The sequence below is a fragment of the Hordeum vulgare genome, chromosome 3H (genome assembly GCF_904849725.1).
Source record: "Hordeum vulgare subsp. vulgare chromosome 3H, MorexV3_pseudomolecules_assembly, whole genome shotgun sequence".
Lineage (NCBI taxonomy): Eukaryota > Viridiplantae > Streptophyta > Magnoliopsida > Poales > Poaceae > Hordeum > Hordeum vulgare.
The window spans coordinates 403,149,636-403,168,752 of NC_058520.1; positions in this window are offsets into that span (position 1 = coordinate 403,149,636).

Here is a 19,117-nt window from a genome sequence, read left to right on the forward strand (position 1 = left end):
GTTATGGTGTTATTTTAGTACGAACTCTTGGATAGATCGAATGGAAAGAATAACTTTGAGGTGGTTTCATACCCTACAAACAATTTCTTCTTATGTTTTAAGCTAGATAGGAACTTTGGAGTTATTCTTTATCGCACGTTGAAGGATGGTTATATGATCAAATTATATTAGGATTGTTGAGAGATTGCACTAGCGAAAGTACGGACCCTAGGCCTCATTTTTAAGCATTGCAATATCATTTGTGCTACGTTTTATGAACTGCTACCTTGCTATTTTTTATTTATTCAGATTAAAGAAATATATTTCTACCATCCATATTACACGTGTATCACCATCTCTTTGCCGAACTAGTGCACCTATACAATTTACCATCGTATTGGGTGTGTTGGAGACAAAAGAGACTATTTTTTTATTTGGTTGCAGGGTTGTTTGAGAGAAACCATCTTCATCCTATGCCTCCCACAGATTGATAAACCTTAGTGAAAGGATCGATATGGTTGACTAGAGGGGGGTGAATAGGCAACGACCACTTTTTAACTAATCTTAGCAAGTTAGGGTTAGTAGCATAAAGGTTCTCTAAAATGTCAACAAAGAGGTGAACCTATATGATGCTACCAACGAAGATAACTAAGACAAGTAAGAGATAAACAACAACAAAAGCATACACAATGTAAAGGTTAGAGATAACCGCAAGTGGAACCAATGAAGACGAGGATGTATTACCGAAGTTCCTTCCCTTTGACAGGAAGTACGTCTCCGTTGGAGCGGTGTGGAGGCACAATGCTCCCCAATAAGCCACTAGGGCCACCGTATTCTCCTCATGCCCTCACACAATGCGAGGTGCCGTGATTCCACTATAGGTGCCCTTGAAGGCGGCGACCGAACCTTTACAAACAAGGTTGGGGCAAACTCCACACAAAGCTTGGAGGATCCCAACAAGACCACGGAGCTTCACCACAATGGAATGTGGCTCCGAGGTGACCTCAACCATCTAGGGTGCTCAAACACCCAAGAGTAACAAGATCCACAAAGGATTGGTGGGGGATCAATTTTCTCTTGGTGGAAGTGTAGATCTAGGCCTTCTCAACCAATCCCTAGGAAATCAACAAGTTTGATTGGCTAGGGAGAGAGATCGGGCACTTTTGAGCTTAGGGAGCAACAATGGAGCTTGGGAGGGTCAAAGGTAGGGTTCTAGAGCAAGAAGAACCCTTTATATAGTGGGTGGGAAAATCCAACCGTTTTCCCACTCACAGCCCGAGCCCAGCGGTACTACCGCTGGCTGCAGTGGTACTACCGCTAGCACTCCAGCGGTACTACCGCTGGCTGCAGCGGTACTACCGCTAAGCCCATGGTAGTGCAGAGGCACTACCGGGCCAACCACCGCCAAGAAAGTCTTCGCAAAAAGTTCGACGAAGTACAGCCGCTAGGAAGACGGTACTAAGTTCCTGGAGCAGTACTACCGCTGTCCAGGGGCGGTACTACCGCCGGGACAGCGGTACTACCGCCATCTCCAGCGGTACTACCGCTAGGGGCAGCAGTACAACCGTTGGGAGACCTTTTTGCAAGAGGAGATAAAACAGAGGCGGGAACCACTCCAAAGTTGCAGGGGAAGGGGAAGGAGATAAAGTGTGTGCGTGCAAAATTGATTCCACCCAAACCTTTCCACTACGGATCCCCTCTTAATAGTACGGTGTTCCTACGACTCAAAGACAGAGAATTGTAGAGGACACCGTGCTTCTGTTCCACGGAGGGTGTCGAATCGTCTTGTGTCGTCGACATGTATTATCTGAAAGCTTAATGCGCACGATTAGTCCTTTACGGTACTGTCATCAATCACCAAAATTACTTAGGCATGAATATGCCCTAACACTTAGGTCATCCACTGTAGAGAAATTTTCTACTGACCTACGAAACTCTGTGCTTGGAGGCCCAACACGAGTCTACAAGAACAAGTTGTGTAGTAGACATCAAGCTCTATTATAGCGCCGTTGTCGAGGAGGTGAGTGCATGAACGTATATATTTAGATCTATTATTGAATCTTTTAGTTTCTTGTTTAATTACTAGATTGGTTTTATAAAAGGAAACTACAGAAAAATAGAGTTTAGTTTGCCTCATTTGCTTCGTCTTTATAATGTCTTTCGTGAAAATGATGGTTTCAAAAATTGTAATCAATTGTTAGTGGAAGAATTTATGAAAATGCTTAATGTGAAATCCTTGAATGATGAGAATGATTGCAATTTTGTTAGTATGAATTCTATGAATATCCAAAATGCTAATGATGATTGCACTAGTCATGACAAAAATGTTTCTTATAAGCATGTCAATTTTTGTGGAGTGAAAAGACTTTGTGAAGACATGCCTTATAGGGATGATAGATTTTGTAAGAAGTATAAACATGATAGAACCATTTTTTGCTCAAAGTGATAGATGACTTTTCTACAAAATTATGTTCTCTTTACCCTATTACTTGTGAACTTTGTAATAAAGTTGGTCACCTTAATTTCCAATGCATGCTTTTTATGATCGAATCGTGTCCAAATATTGCAATAACTTGATCACCCTTAAACTTCATAGTGAACTTTGTTTATTTTTGGGGTGTGAAGAATTGTCACATAACAATGGTTGGTTTGAAGCATTCATATTCAAGAACCATGATGAAACTAATTTGAAATAAATCCATATGTTTTGCATGGTAAATTGCAATCAAAATGCTTATATTGCCAACTATAGAAAGACAGGAAAACCAATAGAATATAAAAAGGAATACTAATCAAAGAGTAAATATTTCTACTTTCCCTCCTACTCTCTCTCAAGATGAAATAGGTGATGAGAAGGAGCTCTCTATTCAACCAATCTCATCAATAAGAAGCTCGTAAAAATTAAACGAACCCACACATAATGTGGTGAAGAAGAAGAAAAGAAGGAAAGGTAGAGGGAAAAAGGTATCCCTCCCAAATAATGTTGCTCCTATTATTGTTGTGCCCCGTGAGGATGAATCAAAAATAAATGTGAAAGATGATGCACATGATGATAATAATTGTTATACCATTTGTGCTATTCATACAATTAATGATGAGAGTGATTATGCTCATGATATGCCAAGCCACAAGCTTGGGGATGTTATGTTTGATGAAAATGATATGTTTGAGAATTTAACTACTATAATTAATGTTTGTCCCAAGCTTGGGGATGCTATGCTTAATGAAGATGATCTTTTTAGTCCTCCTACTTTGAATGATTAAGTTTTTTATGATGATTTCATGCCTCATATTTACGATGATTGCAATATTTATGAAAGCGGGTTGGGAAGAGTGTCAACTTTAGATAACGATTATCCCACTACTTTGGAGGGTGCTGAATCTTATTATAATGATAAAAGTGTATTCGGAGAGGTTGCGACTTTATTTAGTAATGATTCCACTATTTTGGAAGAGGGTTCGGTTGACTATGACGAGAACAAAGTTGCTACTTATGATGATTATTATGATGATACTTATGTTATAAAAAGTAGAGATAATTATTGTCATAATTTTGAATATCCTTTTAGTAAACATTACTCTTTTAATGTGGAAACAATTTATAGTATTCGAGTTTCGTTGATACTCCCACTTTTATGAATGAGAAGAAATTTGCTTATGTGGTGAGTAATAAAAATTCTATGCTTGTGCAGCATGAAAAGAATGCTTTATGTGATATTTATATTGTTGAATTCCTTCATGATGCTACTGAAATTTATTATGAGGTAGGAGCATATGCTTGTAGTAATTGCAATAGTATCAAGTTTCCTCCCTATGTGTTCAAAGTTTTGAAGTCATGCTTGTTTTGCCTTCCTATGCAAGTTGATTATGGCTACAATAAATTGTTTGCTTGCAAAATCCCTATGCATATGAAGCGGGTTAGAATTAAATGTGCTTTTCATGTGCTTCAAGATGCTCTCTTGCATGTTTCAGTTACTACTTTTTATGTGAACATCATTGAAATCATAATGCCTGGCTAAAAGGCACTAAAGAAAAGCGCTTGTTGGGAGACAACCCAATACTTATACTTACTATTTTTCAGTGTCCACATGATTAAGCTACTGTATTAATCATGTTTTATAGCTTTTATTTCAATAAAGTGTCAAGTAAAGCCTGTGGGATAGTGTGGATACTAGATTGTTTGATTTTGTGCAAAACATAAACTTTTACGTCCAGTACAGAATTTGTTTGATTTTAGTGGAGCATGAAAAATTCTAAAAAATTTACACCGTTTTGGTATGAAAATTCTCTGCGTTTCCTAACTTTTCATGATGTTTAGAGTGAGGGAAGTATGGTTTTCATTTATATCTTCATGGATTGCTCTGTTTTTGACATATTCTGTTTTGCGTGCATAGTTTGCTTGTTTTAGTGTTCCCATAGCTTACATCGAGTGATATAAATTATGGGAATGATATAATACAGTAGGAATCATGTGATAACAAGTATGAATCTTGTCTTCGCATTAACTAAGTGAATGATCTATATTTATCATACTAACCCATCTCACGAAGTTCCGTTAAATTTTGTGTGATTCAAGTTTTTCAAGTTTTGGGTTAGATGCCAATATAAGGAGAATAAGGAGCAGCAAGAACCTAAGCTTGGGGATGCCCAAGGCACTCCCAATGTAATTTACAAGGAAGACTCAAGCGTCTAAGCTTGGGAATACCCCGGTAGGCATCCCCTCTTTCATCTCCAACATTATCGGTACATCTTACTTGGAGCTATGTTTTTATTCATCACATGGTATTGTTTTGCTTGGAGCGTAATTTTATTTTTTGTCCTTTTTTTGATGTTCTTTATCATTTTTTTTCATAAAAAGTTCCAAGAATGGCCTTTAGAATGTTTGAATTAAATGTGTGATGTGTGCTGCACAAAAACAGAAACTTTTTCTGTAGTATTTTAATTATTAGATTTGACTAGAATGTGGAAAGTTTCTGAAATTTTTACACAGTAATTTTATATGAATTTTTTATAACTTCCTAAATATTCAGAATTTTTGGATATACAAAAGCACAAGTTTTAAGTACATTCCTATAGACTATCATGTTTAGACAGATTGTTGTCATAGTTTTGTTATCGACTTATCCTATAGTTCCCATAGCTTATATTGGTAGATATAAATTATAAAAATGATAGTATATGGTACTTCATGTTAGAAAATTATTATGCAACTTGTCTTGGTAGTATATAAACAGATGATTTATGCTTATGTGCACTAACCTATCTCACGAGTTCTTTTCAAGTATTGCGTGGATGAAGTTTTTGAGACTTAGGTGAAACCGAGATATGAAAGGATTGAATGAGGTAAAAAAGCTCAAGCTTGGGGATTCCCAAGGCACCCCAAGTAAATATTTCAATAAGTCTCGAGCATCTAAGCTTGGGATGCCACGCATCCCACCTTTCTTCATCAACAACTATCGGTTAGCCTGTGTTGAGCCTAAATTTTTATTTGTCCACATGATATGTGCTATTCTTGGAGTGTCTTATGTTTTATTTTATCTTTGAAATAAAATATCATATCTTAAAATATTTATTGAGAGAGAATCCTCACATAGCTACTTAATTGTTTGACTACTCATTGATCTTTACTTATATCTTTTGAGAGTAGTTCGATTGAATTGCTCTACTACTTCACTTATATCTTTTTGAGCACGGTGGTGATGTTATTTTGAAGAAATATGCTCTCATTATTCACTTAGATTATATTGATAGTTAGTAGAAACTTTGAAGAAATCATGTCTTTCTTCACTTATATTATTTTGAGAGTTGAAAAATTTAAAGAAACTTGTGCTCTCGTTCTTCACTTATATTTGTTTGAGAGCCCGTTATTAGCAATGGCAATTTGCTGTAAATGAAATTTGTCCCAAAGTGATAGATATCCAGGGGAGGTATAATAAAAACTTTCATGAAGATCATTGGATGTTAAACTTGATTCTTTGCAATAGTTTTGCGATATGAAGATAGTGATATGTGAGTTGTGTTGATGAGTAATTATGCTTTAGTAGAATATTGGTGTTAAGGTTTGTGATTCCCTATGCATGCGCATTAAGTCAATAATTATGCTATGAAATTACATCCTACTTGTGCTGCATTATTTGGTGTTAGTTATGTTTAATGTTCACTTCTGATGGTTTTTGTTCCTTGGTTGGACGCTTCTCAATCTATTTGCTAGCCTTCACTTGTACTAAGCGTGAATGTTGCTTGTGCATCCAAATCCTAAACCCGAAGTTGTGCCAAATGAGTCCACCATACGTACCTATTGCGATACTTGAGTGCCGTTGTAAGTAAATTTGTATGTGCCAACTCTAATATTCAGAATAAACTTGTGTTTTATACCGCTCATGAAGCGGCAAGGGGTGGCCGATATCTTCCATGTTAAATAGGTTATTCTCAAGATGAGTGTTTATTCACTTGTCATTGCACGAGAGTATGGCGGTAATAGGGATTCCCGGTCCCGAAATGCAAAGAAAATTTATTTTATGTTGTCAAATAATAAATTCCTTGGAAAGTGTTTGTATAGACAGTACGCGTGGACATGGCTAGCCTTGGAGTGTGAAAGAATGGTGGAAAAGGTATAAACTTTATTCATTTTGGGAACCACCTATGATTTATTTAGCATGGAAGACATTGGGAACTCTTAGTCGTTTTCGTTGACAGGAAAAGCATGCCACCCAAAATAATGCATCTCTCAATTTTTTTTGCTCTGAGCCCTCGCGCCGCTACAATTCGCTGCTTACCTCTGCGAAGGGACTATATATATTTACTTTTATGCAATTTTTATTTTTATTTGAGTCTCCATCTTCTCTTATAAAGCACCAACTACAGAATACTATTATCGTACTTGAGCATTGGATGTAGCTAATATTTGGGTGTGTTGTTGGAAATATGTGCTAGAGGCAATAACAAATTAGTTATTATTATATTTCCTTGTTCATGATAATCTTTTATTACCCATGCTATAATTGTCTTGATTGGAAACTCGAATACATGTGTGGGTGCATAGACAACACACTCTCCCTAGTGAGCCTCTAAGGACTAGCTCGTTGATCAAAGATGGTCAAGGTTTCCTGACCATAGACATGAGTTCTCAAATGATAACGGGATCACATCATTAGGAGAATGATGTGATGGACAAGACCCAAACTATAAACGTAGCATATGATCGTGTGAGTTTACTGCTACTGTTTTCTGCATGTCAAAGTATCTGTTCCTATGACCATGATATCATGCAACTCCCGAACACCGGAGGAATGTTTTGTGTGTATCAAACGTCACAACATAACTGGGTGACTATAAAGGTGCTCTATAGGTATCTCCGAGGGTGTCTGTTGGGTTGGCATGGATTGAGACTGGGATTTGTCACTCCGTATGATGGAGAGGTATCTCTAGGGACCACTTGGTAATACAACATCAAGATGAGCTTGCAAGCAATGTGACTAAGGAGTTAGTCACATGATCTTGTATTACAGAACGAGTAAAGAGACTGGTCGGCAACGATATTGAACTAGGCATGGATGTCATACGGGATTGATTGAATCCTTGACATCGTGGTTCGACCGATAAAGATCTTCATAGAATATGTAAGAACCAATATGGGCATCCCGGTCCCACTATTGGTTATTGACCGTAGAGGTGTCTCGGTCATGTGTGCATAGTTATCGAACCCACAGGGTCTGCACACTTAAGGTTCGATGACATTTCGGTATAGTTGAGTTATCTATGTTGGTGATCGAATGTTGTTTGGAGTCCCGGATGAGATACCGGACGTTACGAGGAGCTCCGGAATGGACCGGAGATAAAGATTGATATATGGTAAGTTCCGTGTTGATCACCGAAAAAAGCTCGAGCTGTGAGGGGGTGCCAGAAGGGTTCTGGGGTCCACCGGTAACGTACCGGGGGTGCCAGAAGGGTTCTGGGGTCCACCAGCCCCGGAGGGGCTACATGAGCTGTGAGGGATGCACACCAGCCCGTGGTGGGCTGGGCGCACCTCCCCACCTGAGGCCCATGCGGCTGGGCTGGTGGGAGGCCAACCCTAAAGGGGGCGCTATAACGCCCAAGATGCGACCCTATCCTTATTTTTGGCGCGAGGGCCTCGACAGGGATAGAAGCGCATCTCGTCGTTTCACAAGAATGGATATTGTTACAAGTACATGTACTGAAGAGAAGAGTATATGGAATTGGCTTACACTCGCCACACGCTACATCAGTCACATCAGTACAATACATAAATATCACGAGAAAGAGCAGGGTCCGACTACGGACGAAAACAAACGAGAAAAGAACGGCGTCCATCCTTGCTATCCCAGGCTACCGGCCTGGAACCCATCCTAGATCGATGAAGAAGAAGAACAAGCAACTCCAAATGAACAATCATCGCGCTCACATCTTAATATCCTTTACCTGTACCTGCAGCTGGTGTTGTAGTAAACTGTGAGCCACAAGGGACTCAGTAATCTCATTTCCAAAGGTATCAAGACCAGCAAAGCTTAATAAGTGAGGTATGGTTACGTGGTGAGGCTGCAGCAAGCGACTAAGCATTTATTTAGTGGCTAACTTACGAGTACAAGAATAAAGAGGGGGGTGATCTACGTATAGAGGACGTGAACTACTGATGATCAAATGAATGATCATGAACACCTAATTACGTCAAACATAACCCCACCATGTCCTCGATCAGAGAAGGAGCTCACGAAAGAGACAGTCACGGTTACGCACTCAGTTGGCAAGTTTTAATTAAGTTTACTTCAAGTTATCTAGAACCGGATGTTAAGCAAAGTTTCCACGTTGCCACATAACCGCGGGCACGGCTTTCCGAAAGATTTAACCCTGCAGGAGTGCTCCAACTAGTCCATCACAAACTACCACACGTTGCGACGGAATGACCTCGGTCAGGCATAACCCGTGATCTCCTCGGGTTCTTATTGGTAAACCTCAACCTCGAGATAGATCAAAGCATCCTCGGAATCCCTCGCATAAGACGCTCGATAAAGGTAAAACAAGTCCAGCAAGGCCGCCCGACGTGCCGACAATCCCGATAGGAGCCGCGAATCTCGTTCTCACGGCACACCGGATGAGCGATGGTTACCACGCCAAACACCGAGTTGCCTCGGGTAGTGTTAATAAGTTGCTCTGTTTGGGACCAACACCATCAGCACTGGCCCCCTGTATTATGTTGAATTACTCCTCGGGTAGCGCTAACTCCCTATGCTTTTTAGAATTAACTTATTATGTTGGGAAAATATAGTACCAATGTTGGGCCTTGTCAGACGAGCTTTATCCTAAAACGAGAATCTAGGGGGTCCCCATAACAACCCCAAGCATGTTAGGAGCGCTCATTTTATGGAACATAACACCGGTAGCCGAAACTAAGGGGGCAAAGGTGGAACAAAACACCAGGCCAGAAAGGCCGAGCCTTCCACCTTTTACCAAGTATATAGGTGCATTAATTAAATGGCAATTAATATGGTGATATAACAAGGAACCCATGTTATCACATGGAAGCACCTGCACCTGCAACTAGCAACACTAACACAAGGTTAAGCAAGCGGTAACATAGCCAACCAGTGGTTTGCTAGGTTATGAACAGGTTGAAGGTTTTCATGGCAATGTTGGGAGGCTCAGTTTAACAGGTGGTAGACAGCGAGATATAACGATAGAAACGATAAAACTAGCATGGCAATGATAGTAATGGTATATGGGGAAATGGTCATCTTGCCTGAGATCCCGCTTGGAAGAAGAATGACTCCGTGAAGCAGATGAATCGACGTAGTCGAACGGGTCCTCACTTTTCGACACGCTTGCGGAACTCTATCGAGACGAAGCAAACCGGAAACAAGCATCAACACAGATATTCACCACGGCACATGCATAACAAGATGCAATCCACATATGATGCATGATCAGTTGAATATATGCAAGAGATGGCATGGCAATTCACAACAATCAAACACTACACATTAAGTGAAGTTCAATATGCAACGAGTTGCATATTGACGAAACTCCACATACGAATTATTTAGTTCTATCCCTATTAGGTACACGACAGTATTAAATGTGGTTAAACATGGCAAGAGGTGAAGCGTAATTAATCTACCTATCTAGGCATTTTAAATGAGGTCGGAAATGACATATAGCATCTCCGAAATGACCCCACGTGTTAATTTATAATTCTGTTCAGATCTGAACTATCACGTTTTAATATTTGTTAAACAGCAAAATAAAGTGCTTCACGTGAAACTACACGTCATCCTAGTCCATTTACATCTATGGAACGTCTCCAACGGAGCTACGGTTCAAAAGATATGCTCATCGCAAGATATGATGTCATGATGCAATATATATGCGAATGTTAGTCACAATCATTCCAAACCAAAAAGGTAGAAACATAATATGAAACTGCACGAGATTCTAAGCAAGTTTCGTATAGGACACGATCAAAACGGAGCAACGGTACAACAAATACAAGCTACACAAGAAATAGCTACAATCTGCCAAAAACAACAACATGGCATTTTCTACACCCAAAACAACAAGCTACATAAATCTAAAATGCTCAAACAAGGCATGAGACAGTAGTACTCAAGATGCACTTCAACACCCTACTAATAACGTCCAGCATGGCAGCATGGATCACTAAGAAAAGAACTCACAAAATAGCATCTCACGCACAGTTTTAGACTTAGTGAAAATATCAGTTTTTGAAAGTGCAATTTTCAATCTGAAGGCATATTGACAGCAGCAAAACTATATGCTACAGGGCACCAAATGACACTAAACTTTACAGCATTCTAGAGAATCTTAAGGGCTACAACTAACTCCATTGCATCAACCTCAAAAGAGCTACAGATCACTAGCAAAACTCATGGCAAGACATCAACAAAATATAACGGATTTCAGACTTAGAAATATTTCAGCATCTCCCAATCAGCACTATTTTCTAGCATCTTGAGAACAAGCAAACAACACCTAAACATGGATTTCTATTTCAACCAAAATTACCAGGGGCTAGCCTACATATCCAAGGGCATATCTCTAGTTGACAACTCATTCATATCATGCACGGAATAATTCACACAAAATAAACAAAAGGACAACATGGCAAAATATCATGCTCGCTAACTTGCTCAAATGCTAAAACTAAATGCACAATTAAATTCTATGGATTTTTTAACCCCGGAAACATATATAATATGTGAGGTTGAAAAATAAAACTAACGCCACACATATATGCGATAATATGTCCTAAACACGACATAGCAAACTAGCGACGGAACCTACATGCAAAAATGCAAACAACTACTCTAAAATACATGACAAAGGGTCCCGAACAACATGACCAATTTATATATGAGATTTGAACAAACCGGACACGCGCAAAAATAGCTACGGAATAATTCCCTATTAGGACAACATGCAAATCTAGGCATACGGCGGTTCAAACCACTCCAAACATGCATGCAGGTTGCAGAATATTATTCTACATGAACAACTACACAAGTTACATATATATACATCGCGATCCGACACATGGTTAATTATCTACGGGCGTTGGAATATCTAATAGCTCCTAAAATTATATAAATCCGAATTCCTAAAGAAAACAACTATCGGGCCGAAGTTGACATTGGGCCGAATCTGGCAACGAGCGGCACAAAGCTACGCTATGCCTAGGCGGGAAATAGGGCTTGCGTGGGGGACTCACCAGAGGGCCATTCGTCCTGCTCGGAGGGGACAGCCTGGCTTGGGTCGGTCGGGCCTAGGTGAGGAGGAGGCCAGGCGAAGAGCGATGGTTACCACGCCAAACACCGAGTTGCCCCGGGTAGCGTAAATAAGCTGCTCTATTTGAGACCAGCACCGTCAGCACTGCCCCATGTATTATGTTGAATTACTCCTCGGGTAGCGTTGATATGTCTCTGTCGTATCTACTTTTCCGAACTCTTTTGCCCTTGTTTTGGACTCTAATTTGCATGATTTGAATGGAACTAACCCGGACTAACGTTGTTTTCAGCAGAATTGCCATGGTGTTGTTTTTGCACAAAAATAAAAGTTCTCGGAATAACCTGAAAATGTACAGAGAATTTTTTTGGAATTTATGAAAAATACTGGCGCAAGAATCAACGGAGGAAGTGGAGCCGTGAGCCCACAAGCCCACCAGGCGCGAGCCCCCCTGGTCGCGCCTGGCAAGCTTGTGGAGCCCACGACGCTCCACCGCCTTCAATCTCAGCTTTATTTAGTCCGTCTCGCCCGGAAAAAATCAAGGAGAGGAGTTCATCACGTTTTACGATACGTAGACGCCGCCACCTCTTGTTCTTCATCTGGAGGGCAGATCTGGAGTCCGTTCTGGGCTCCGGAGAGGGGACATCATCACCATCATCATCATCAACCTTCCTTCGTCGCCAATTCCATGATGCTCTTCACCGTTCGTGAGTAATCTCATCGTAGGCTTGCTGGACGGTGATGGGTTGGATGATATCTATCATGTAATCGAGTTAGTTTTGACGGGGATTGATCCCTAGTATCCACTATGTTCTGAGATTGATGTTGCTACTACTTTGCCATGCTTAATGCTTGTCACTAGGGCCCGAGTCCCATGATTTCAGATCTGAACCTATTATGTTGTCGCCAATATATGTGTGTTTTAGATCCTATCTTGCAAGTTGTAGTCACCTACTATGTGTTATGACCCGGCAACCCCGGAGTGACAATAGCCGAAACCACTCCCGGAGATGACCATAGTATGAGGAGTTCATGTATTCACCAAGTGTTAATGCGTTGGTCCGCTTCTTTATTAAAAGGAGAACCTTAATATCCCGTAGTTTCCATTAGGACCCTGCTGCCACGGGAGGGATGGACAATAGATGTCATGCAAGTTCTTTTCCCTAAGCACGTATGACTACATACGGAATACATGCCTACATTACATTGACGAACTGGATCTAGTTACATATCTCTCTGTGTTATAGATGTTGCATGATGAATCACATCCGGCATAATCATCCATCACTGATCCAATGCCTACGAGTCTTTTACTACTGGTCCTTGCTACATTACTTTGCCGCTACTAATGTCACCGCTGCTACTGTTACTGTGTTGCTACTGTTGTTACTTTGCTGCTAGTGGTTACTATTGCTACTGCTGCTATCACCCTACTTTGCTACTGATACTTTGTTGCAGATACTAAATCTTTCAGGTGTGATTGAATTGACAACTCAACTGCTAATACTTGAGAATACTCTTTCGCTTCCCCTTGAGTTGAATCAATAAATTTGGGTTGAATACTCTACCCTCGAAAACTGTTGCGATCCCCTATACTTGTGGGTTAACAAGACCTTTTTTTGGCGTCGTTGCCGGGGAGGCACAGCTATATTCTCTGAGTCACTTGGGATTTACGTCTGCTGGTCACTATGAGGAATCTGATAGATCCAAGAACTAAAGTCTTGCCCTCAACTACGAGGACAGGTAAGGAACTGCCATCTAGCTCTGCACTTGATTCACCTTCAGTTATGAGTAAGTTTGCGACATCACCTCCTGCTAGAAATCTTGATATGTCGCGTGTGATTGATGATGCTACTACTGCTTTGCCTCATGATGCTATGCTTGATACTACTTTGCCTGATGATGCTATGCTTGACACTGCTTTGCCTGATGATGCTATGCTTGATACTGCTTTGCCACTAGGTGCATTCCTTGATGCACAAATTGCTAGAGTTGCTCCTAGATATGATGATACTTCTGAAGCTGTTGATACTATTGAAGTAGAACCTGCTATTATGCCCGAATTTCCTGATATGCCTGAGCGTTATGTTATGTAGGGAGAGATGGCTGAGGATTTTCTTGCGTGTAAGGATAGCTATGATGTTGAGAAATTACTACTCAAGTGGAAAGAAAAATCTCTGAACGCTAGGATGAAATATGACCCGAAGTTTGCCACTTCGCCTATCTTTGTGACCGCTAAGGATTATGAATTCTCTGTCGACCCCGAGTTAATCACTCTGGTCAAATCTGATCCTTTTCACGGTTATGAGTCTGAAACGGTTGTAGCCCATCTTACCGAACTGCACGATATAGCCACCCTATTCACTAGTGAGTAAAAGATCCGCCACTACTACATCCTCAAGTTGTTTCCTTTCTCGCTAAAGGATGATGCTAAGACCTGGTTCACTTCTCTTGCTCCTGGTTGTGTGCGTAGCCCCCAGGATATGGTCTACTACTTCTCTGAAAAATATTTCCCTGCCCATAAGAAGCAAGCTGCCTTGCAGGAAATATACAACTTTGCTCAAGCTGAAGAAGAGAGTCTCCCACAAGCTTGGTTGAGGCTCGTCCAGCTACTAAATGCTTTGCCTTATCACCCTCTTGAGAAGAATGAAATACTTGATATCTTCTATAATGGACTTACTGATGCTTCCAAAGACCACCTAGATAGTTGTGCTAGTTGTGTTTTTAGGGAACGGACCGTAGAACAAGCTGAGATCATATTGAATAACATCTTGTGCAATGAGAATGCTTGGACTATTCCCGAACCACCTCCTAAGCCAACTCCGAAGAAAAGAGGTATTCTATTCCTCAGTCCTGAAGATATGCAAGAAGCTAAGAAATCTATGCGAGAGAAAGGCATTAAATCTGAAGATGCCAAAAATCTACCACCTATCAAAGAGATCCATGGTCTTGATAACCCAATACAGGTAGTAGAAGTAAATTCTCTGCGTAGGTTTGATGAAAGTGATATTCCTTTTGATAAACCTGCTAGCTTATGCCTGGATGAATTTGATAACTTTGTTGCCAAACAACAAAGCTTCAATGATTATGTTAGCAGACAATTGGAACAGAATGCTCGTATGCTTAGTCATTTAAGTGCTTGTGTAGACAGAAATGTCAATGATCTTAAGCTTCTGAGAAAACATGCCTCTATGGTTACTACTCAAGTAGAAACAAGTACTTAAAGCTCAGAATGACTTGCTCAATGAGTTGAATGACAATTCTGTGAGAGTCGTCACTAGAGGCGGTAGAATGACCCAGGAACCTTTGTATCGTGAGGGTCATCCGAAGAGAATTGAACAAGATTCTCAAGGAGTTAGCACTGATGCACCTAGTCATCCTAGAAGGAAGAAGAAAGATGATAGAAACTTGCACGCTAGCAACCCTGTTGCTGCTACACCTGAGAGTCCAAACGATGTCTCTGTCTCTGATGCTGAAACACAATCTAGTGATGAACATGAGCCTAATGATAATATCAATAGTGATGTTCAAGATTATGCTCAACCTAGCAATGATAAGGATGTGGAGACTGAACCAGTTGATCTTGATAACCCACAGCCTAAGAATAGAAGATACGATAAGAATGACTTCACTGCTAGGAAGCATGGTAAAGAAAGGGAACCATGGGTTCAGAAACCCATGCCCTTTCCTCCCAAACCATCCAAGAAAAAGGATGATGAGGATTTTGAGTGATTCGTTGAAATGATTAGACCTGTCTTTCTGCAAATGCGTTTGACAGATATGCTCAAAATGTCTCTGTATGCTAAGTACATGAAAGATATTGTGACTAATAAGAGGAAGATACCTGAGGTTGAGATTTCCACCATGCTTGCTAATTATACCTTCAAGGGTGGAACTCCTAAGAAACTAGGTGATCCCGGTGTGCCCACTATACCTTGCTCCATTAAAGGCAACTACGTTAGAACTGCGTTATGCGACCTTGGGGCCGGTGTTAGTGTTATGCTTCTCTCTCTTTATCGTAGACTTGAACTGGATAAGTTGACACCCACTGGAATCTCTCTGCAAATGGCCGACAAATCAACTGCTTTCCCTATCGGCATTTGCGAGGATGTGTGTGTTGTGGTTGCCAACTTCACTATCTTAACAGACTTTGTTATTCTGGATATTCCCGATGACGATGCCATGCGGTCATCCTTGGAAGACCCTTTTTAAACACTGCAGGGGCTGTTATAGATTGCAAAAAAGGCAATATCACTTTCCATGTCAGCGGTAATGAGCATACGGTGCACTTTCCGAAGAAACAATATCGAGTACATTGCATCAATGCTATCGAAAAAACTTCATCGATTCTTATTGGGAGCTTTGAATGCCCTATTTCTCCTGTTAAGATGAAGTATGATTTGCTTGTTGGGGAGATACACATCCCCATTGAGGTAACCTAGTGACTATTCGAAAATTCTCCATCTTATTTTGTGATTCGAGAAAGTTTGTCAGGGAGACTTGATCAACCTCATTGATGGATTTCTTTCGATGACCATGAGATGGATGAATCGAGGAGTCACAAACCTCTGTTCTAAGCTTTCACCTTCGGTTGCTTAGAAGAAAAATGATAGATTTAGTTTAGTTTTCCCTGTTTTCTGCTTTTAGCGTCCCGTGGAAAAGTACCCCGAAAATAAAAGTTCTCCGAACGTCCTGAAAATCAAGTATGATTTTTTCTGGAATTTTTGAAAAATACCGGGACGAAGAGCTAGTCTGGGGGCTACACCAGTGGGCCACAAGCCTTGGAGGCGCGGGCACCCCCTAGCCGCGCCTACCTGGCTTGTGGGGCCCAGGTGCACCCCCTCCACTCATTCTAGCTCCCATTTGCTTCTCCTACCTCCAGAAAAAATTCATTTCGCAGCTCAAACCCGTGTTCTTGCTCTTCTTGCTGGGATTTTCGATCTCCTTTCTCAAAGCACCATTCTCCAAACCGTCTTGGGGAAATTACTGCTTGGTAAGTGACTCCTCCATTGGTCCAATTAGTTTTTGCTCTAGTGCCTTATACTCGCGTATTTTTGTTGCCTTGGTGACCCTGTTCTTCAGCTTTGCATGCTAATATTAGCTGGTCCCAAGTAGTTTTGATGCGTAATATGGCCTCTAGGCACTTGTGGGAGTAGTTGCTACGAGTTTTGTTGAGCCTTATTCACTTTTCCTTAGAATCACTAAAAATTTCAGAAAATTTCAGAGATAGGAAAAGGGAAAAGATGAGGAGGTTCTTAAGAGGCTCGTCAAGCCGTGACCCCAAGGATGATGGGAGTGAGAAGAAGCCCAAGTATCCGGTCCCTCGAGTCGCAGAAGTTCGAGCGTGCCAGTGGCCAAGCGATGTGTTCTTACGCGTCGCTGGACTTTATGAGGACTTTTATCACTTGGTGGAGAACGCAGGCCTTACCGCCTTCGTTGAAGATAAGTGTCTGCAATACCTCCTCCTCACTAATATCTTCGTACAAAGCATTAACTTCTATCTGAGGAAGAATCCTCCTATGGTTGAGTTCAAACTTTATGATATCCCCCAGCGCATGTAACTCCAGGATTTTTGCAATGTTTGCAAATTGCCTTTTGTTGGGGATATTCATGAACCTCGTCCACGGGACTTGGAAGCTTTCATCGATACAATTGTCGTAGGAGAGGAGAGAGGAGACTAGAGCTACTAGCATTCATTTTCCCATACTTCGGTGCTTCTCATTATTTGTGGGAAAATGTTTGATTGGTCGTGGGAAAGCTGGGTCCCTTAGCTCCCCAGACCTTGCGGTCTTGCGCGAAGCCCTTTATAACGATAAAACTTATAGCTTGGGTGCTATAGTAGCTCAATGGTTGAACATGAACCATTCTAAAGGTGTTGTCTATGGAGGTATCTATGCTACCCGTCTTGCCAGACACTTTGAGATACCTATTAGACTGGACGAGGAAGAAGAGATTCTTCTTCCTGAGAGATATCTAGATTATGATAGCATGGTTCGCCATGACTTTCTTGATAGAGATATAAATAGAAGGATGATTTATAACCTGGTAGTTAGTCAGGGTACTCGTGAGACTATTACTCTGCCTGCTCCTTCTTTGTTCAATCTTCATGCAGGCAGGTACATTATTATGCCCTCGGACATCTACGCATATTGGGGCTTAGCCCAACCACAGGTGCCCGTGCCCGAGCCACCAGTCGAGTACCAGACGCCAGTTTATCAGTGGGAGCCAGAGGAGCTCACACAACAGTGGCATCCTCGGTCCACTCCGGAGTACCCCGGAGCTGGTTATTTCCCTCCTTGGGAGTAGACCAACTTAGGCCAAAAGCCTAAGCTTGGGGGAGTACGTGTTTCTCACCGACTTTACATTCTTGCTTATGCTTTCACTTTGTTCGTCGGTGTTCACACTTTGCCACTGTATCATCCATGCTAGTTTATTTTCTTTTTCTCGTTTTCTTTTCGTGTGTCTGTCTAGTTTGAGAAAACCCCAAAAGATTTTCTTTTTCTTCTTTTGCTTGTTGGGAGCTTTCCCGTGTAAATAGTTTTCTTTTTCTTTGGGTCAAGGTAGAAGACCATGGTTACAATGTTTAGTGGCTCTCGCATGCATTCCTATTTATCTGTCAAAGAGCCATATTACTTTGTCTTCTCCTTTGTGTTTGCCTGCAGATTCCAGCTTTAGTCCAATGCACGAGCACTCTTATTATTGTTCACATCGTTCGGTCGTGCAAGTGAAAGGCAATAATGACGATATATGATGAAGTGACTGAGCCTGAAAAAGCTGGTATGAACTCGATCTATTTTGTTTTTGTAAATATGACTAGCTCATCGTGCCTGATTCAGCTTTGTTGTGAGAGAAACATGTTTGCAATGACAACTTAGATATCATAGTTTCTGATGCCATGCTTAATTAGCTAGGAGCTTATAATGGTTTGTCTTGGATACCCACATGAATTTTGAGATGACTATGATATAGTATGATAGGATGGTATCCTCCTTTGAATGTTTCAAGTGGCTTGACTTGGCGCATGTTCACGCATGTAGTTGAAACAAAATCAACATAGCCTCTATGATATTCATGTTCATGGTGATTTATGTCCTACTCATGCTTGCACTCAATGTTAGTTAATCTCAATGCATTTAGATGACTGTTGTCGCTCTCTAGTTGGTCGCTTCCCAGTCTTTTGCTAGCCTTCACTTGTACTAAGCGAGAATACTGCTTGTGCATCCACTTCCATAAACCCAAAGTTGTTCCATATGAGTCCACCATACCTACCTATATGTGGTATCTACCTGCCGTTCCAAGTAAATTTGCATGTGTCACTCTCTAAATCTTCAAGAAATAATCTATTTTGCATGCCCGAACCGCTCATGTGGTGACAGGGGGCTAT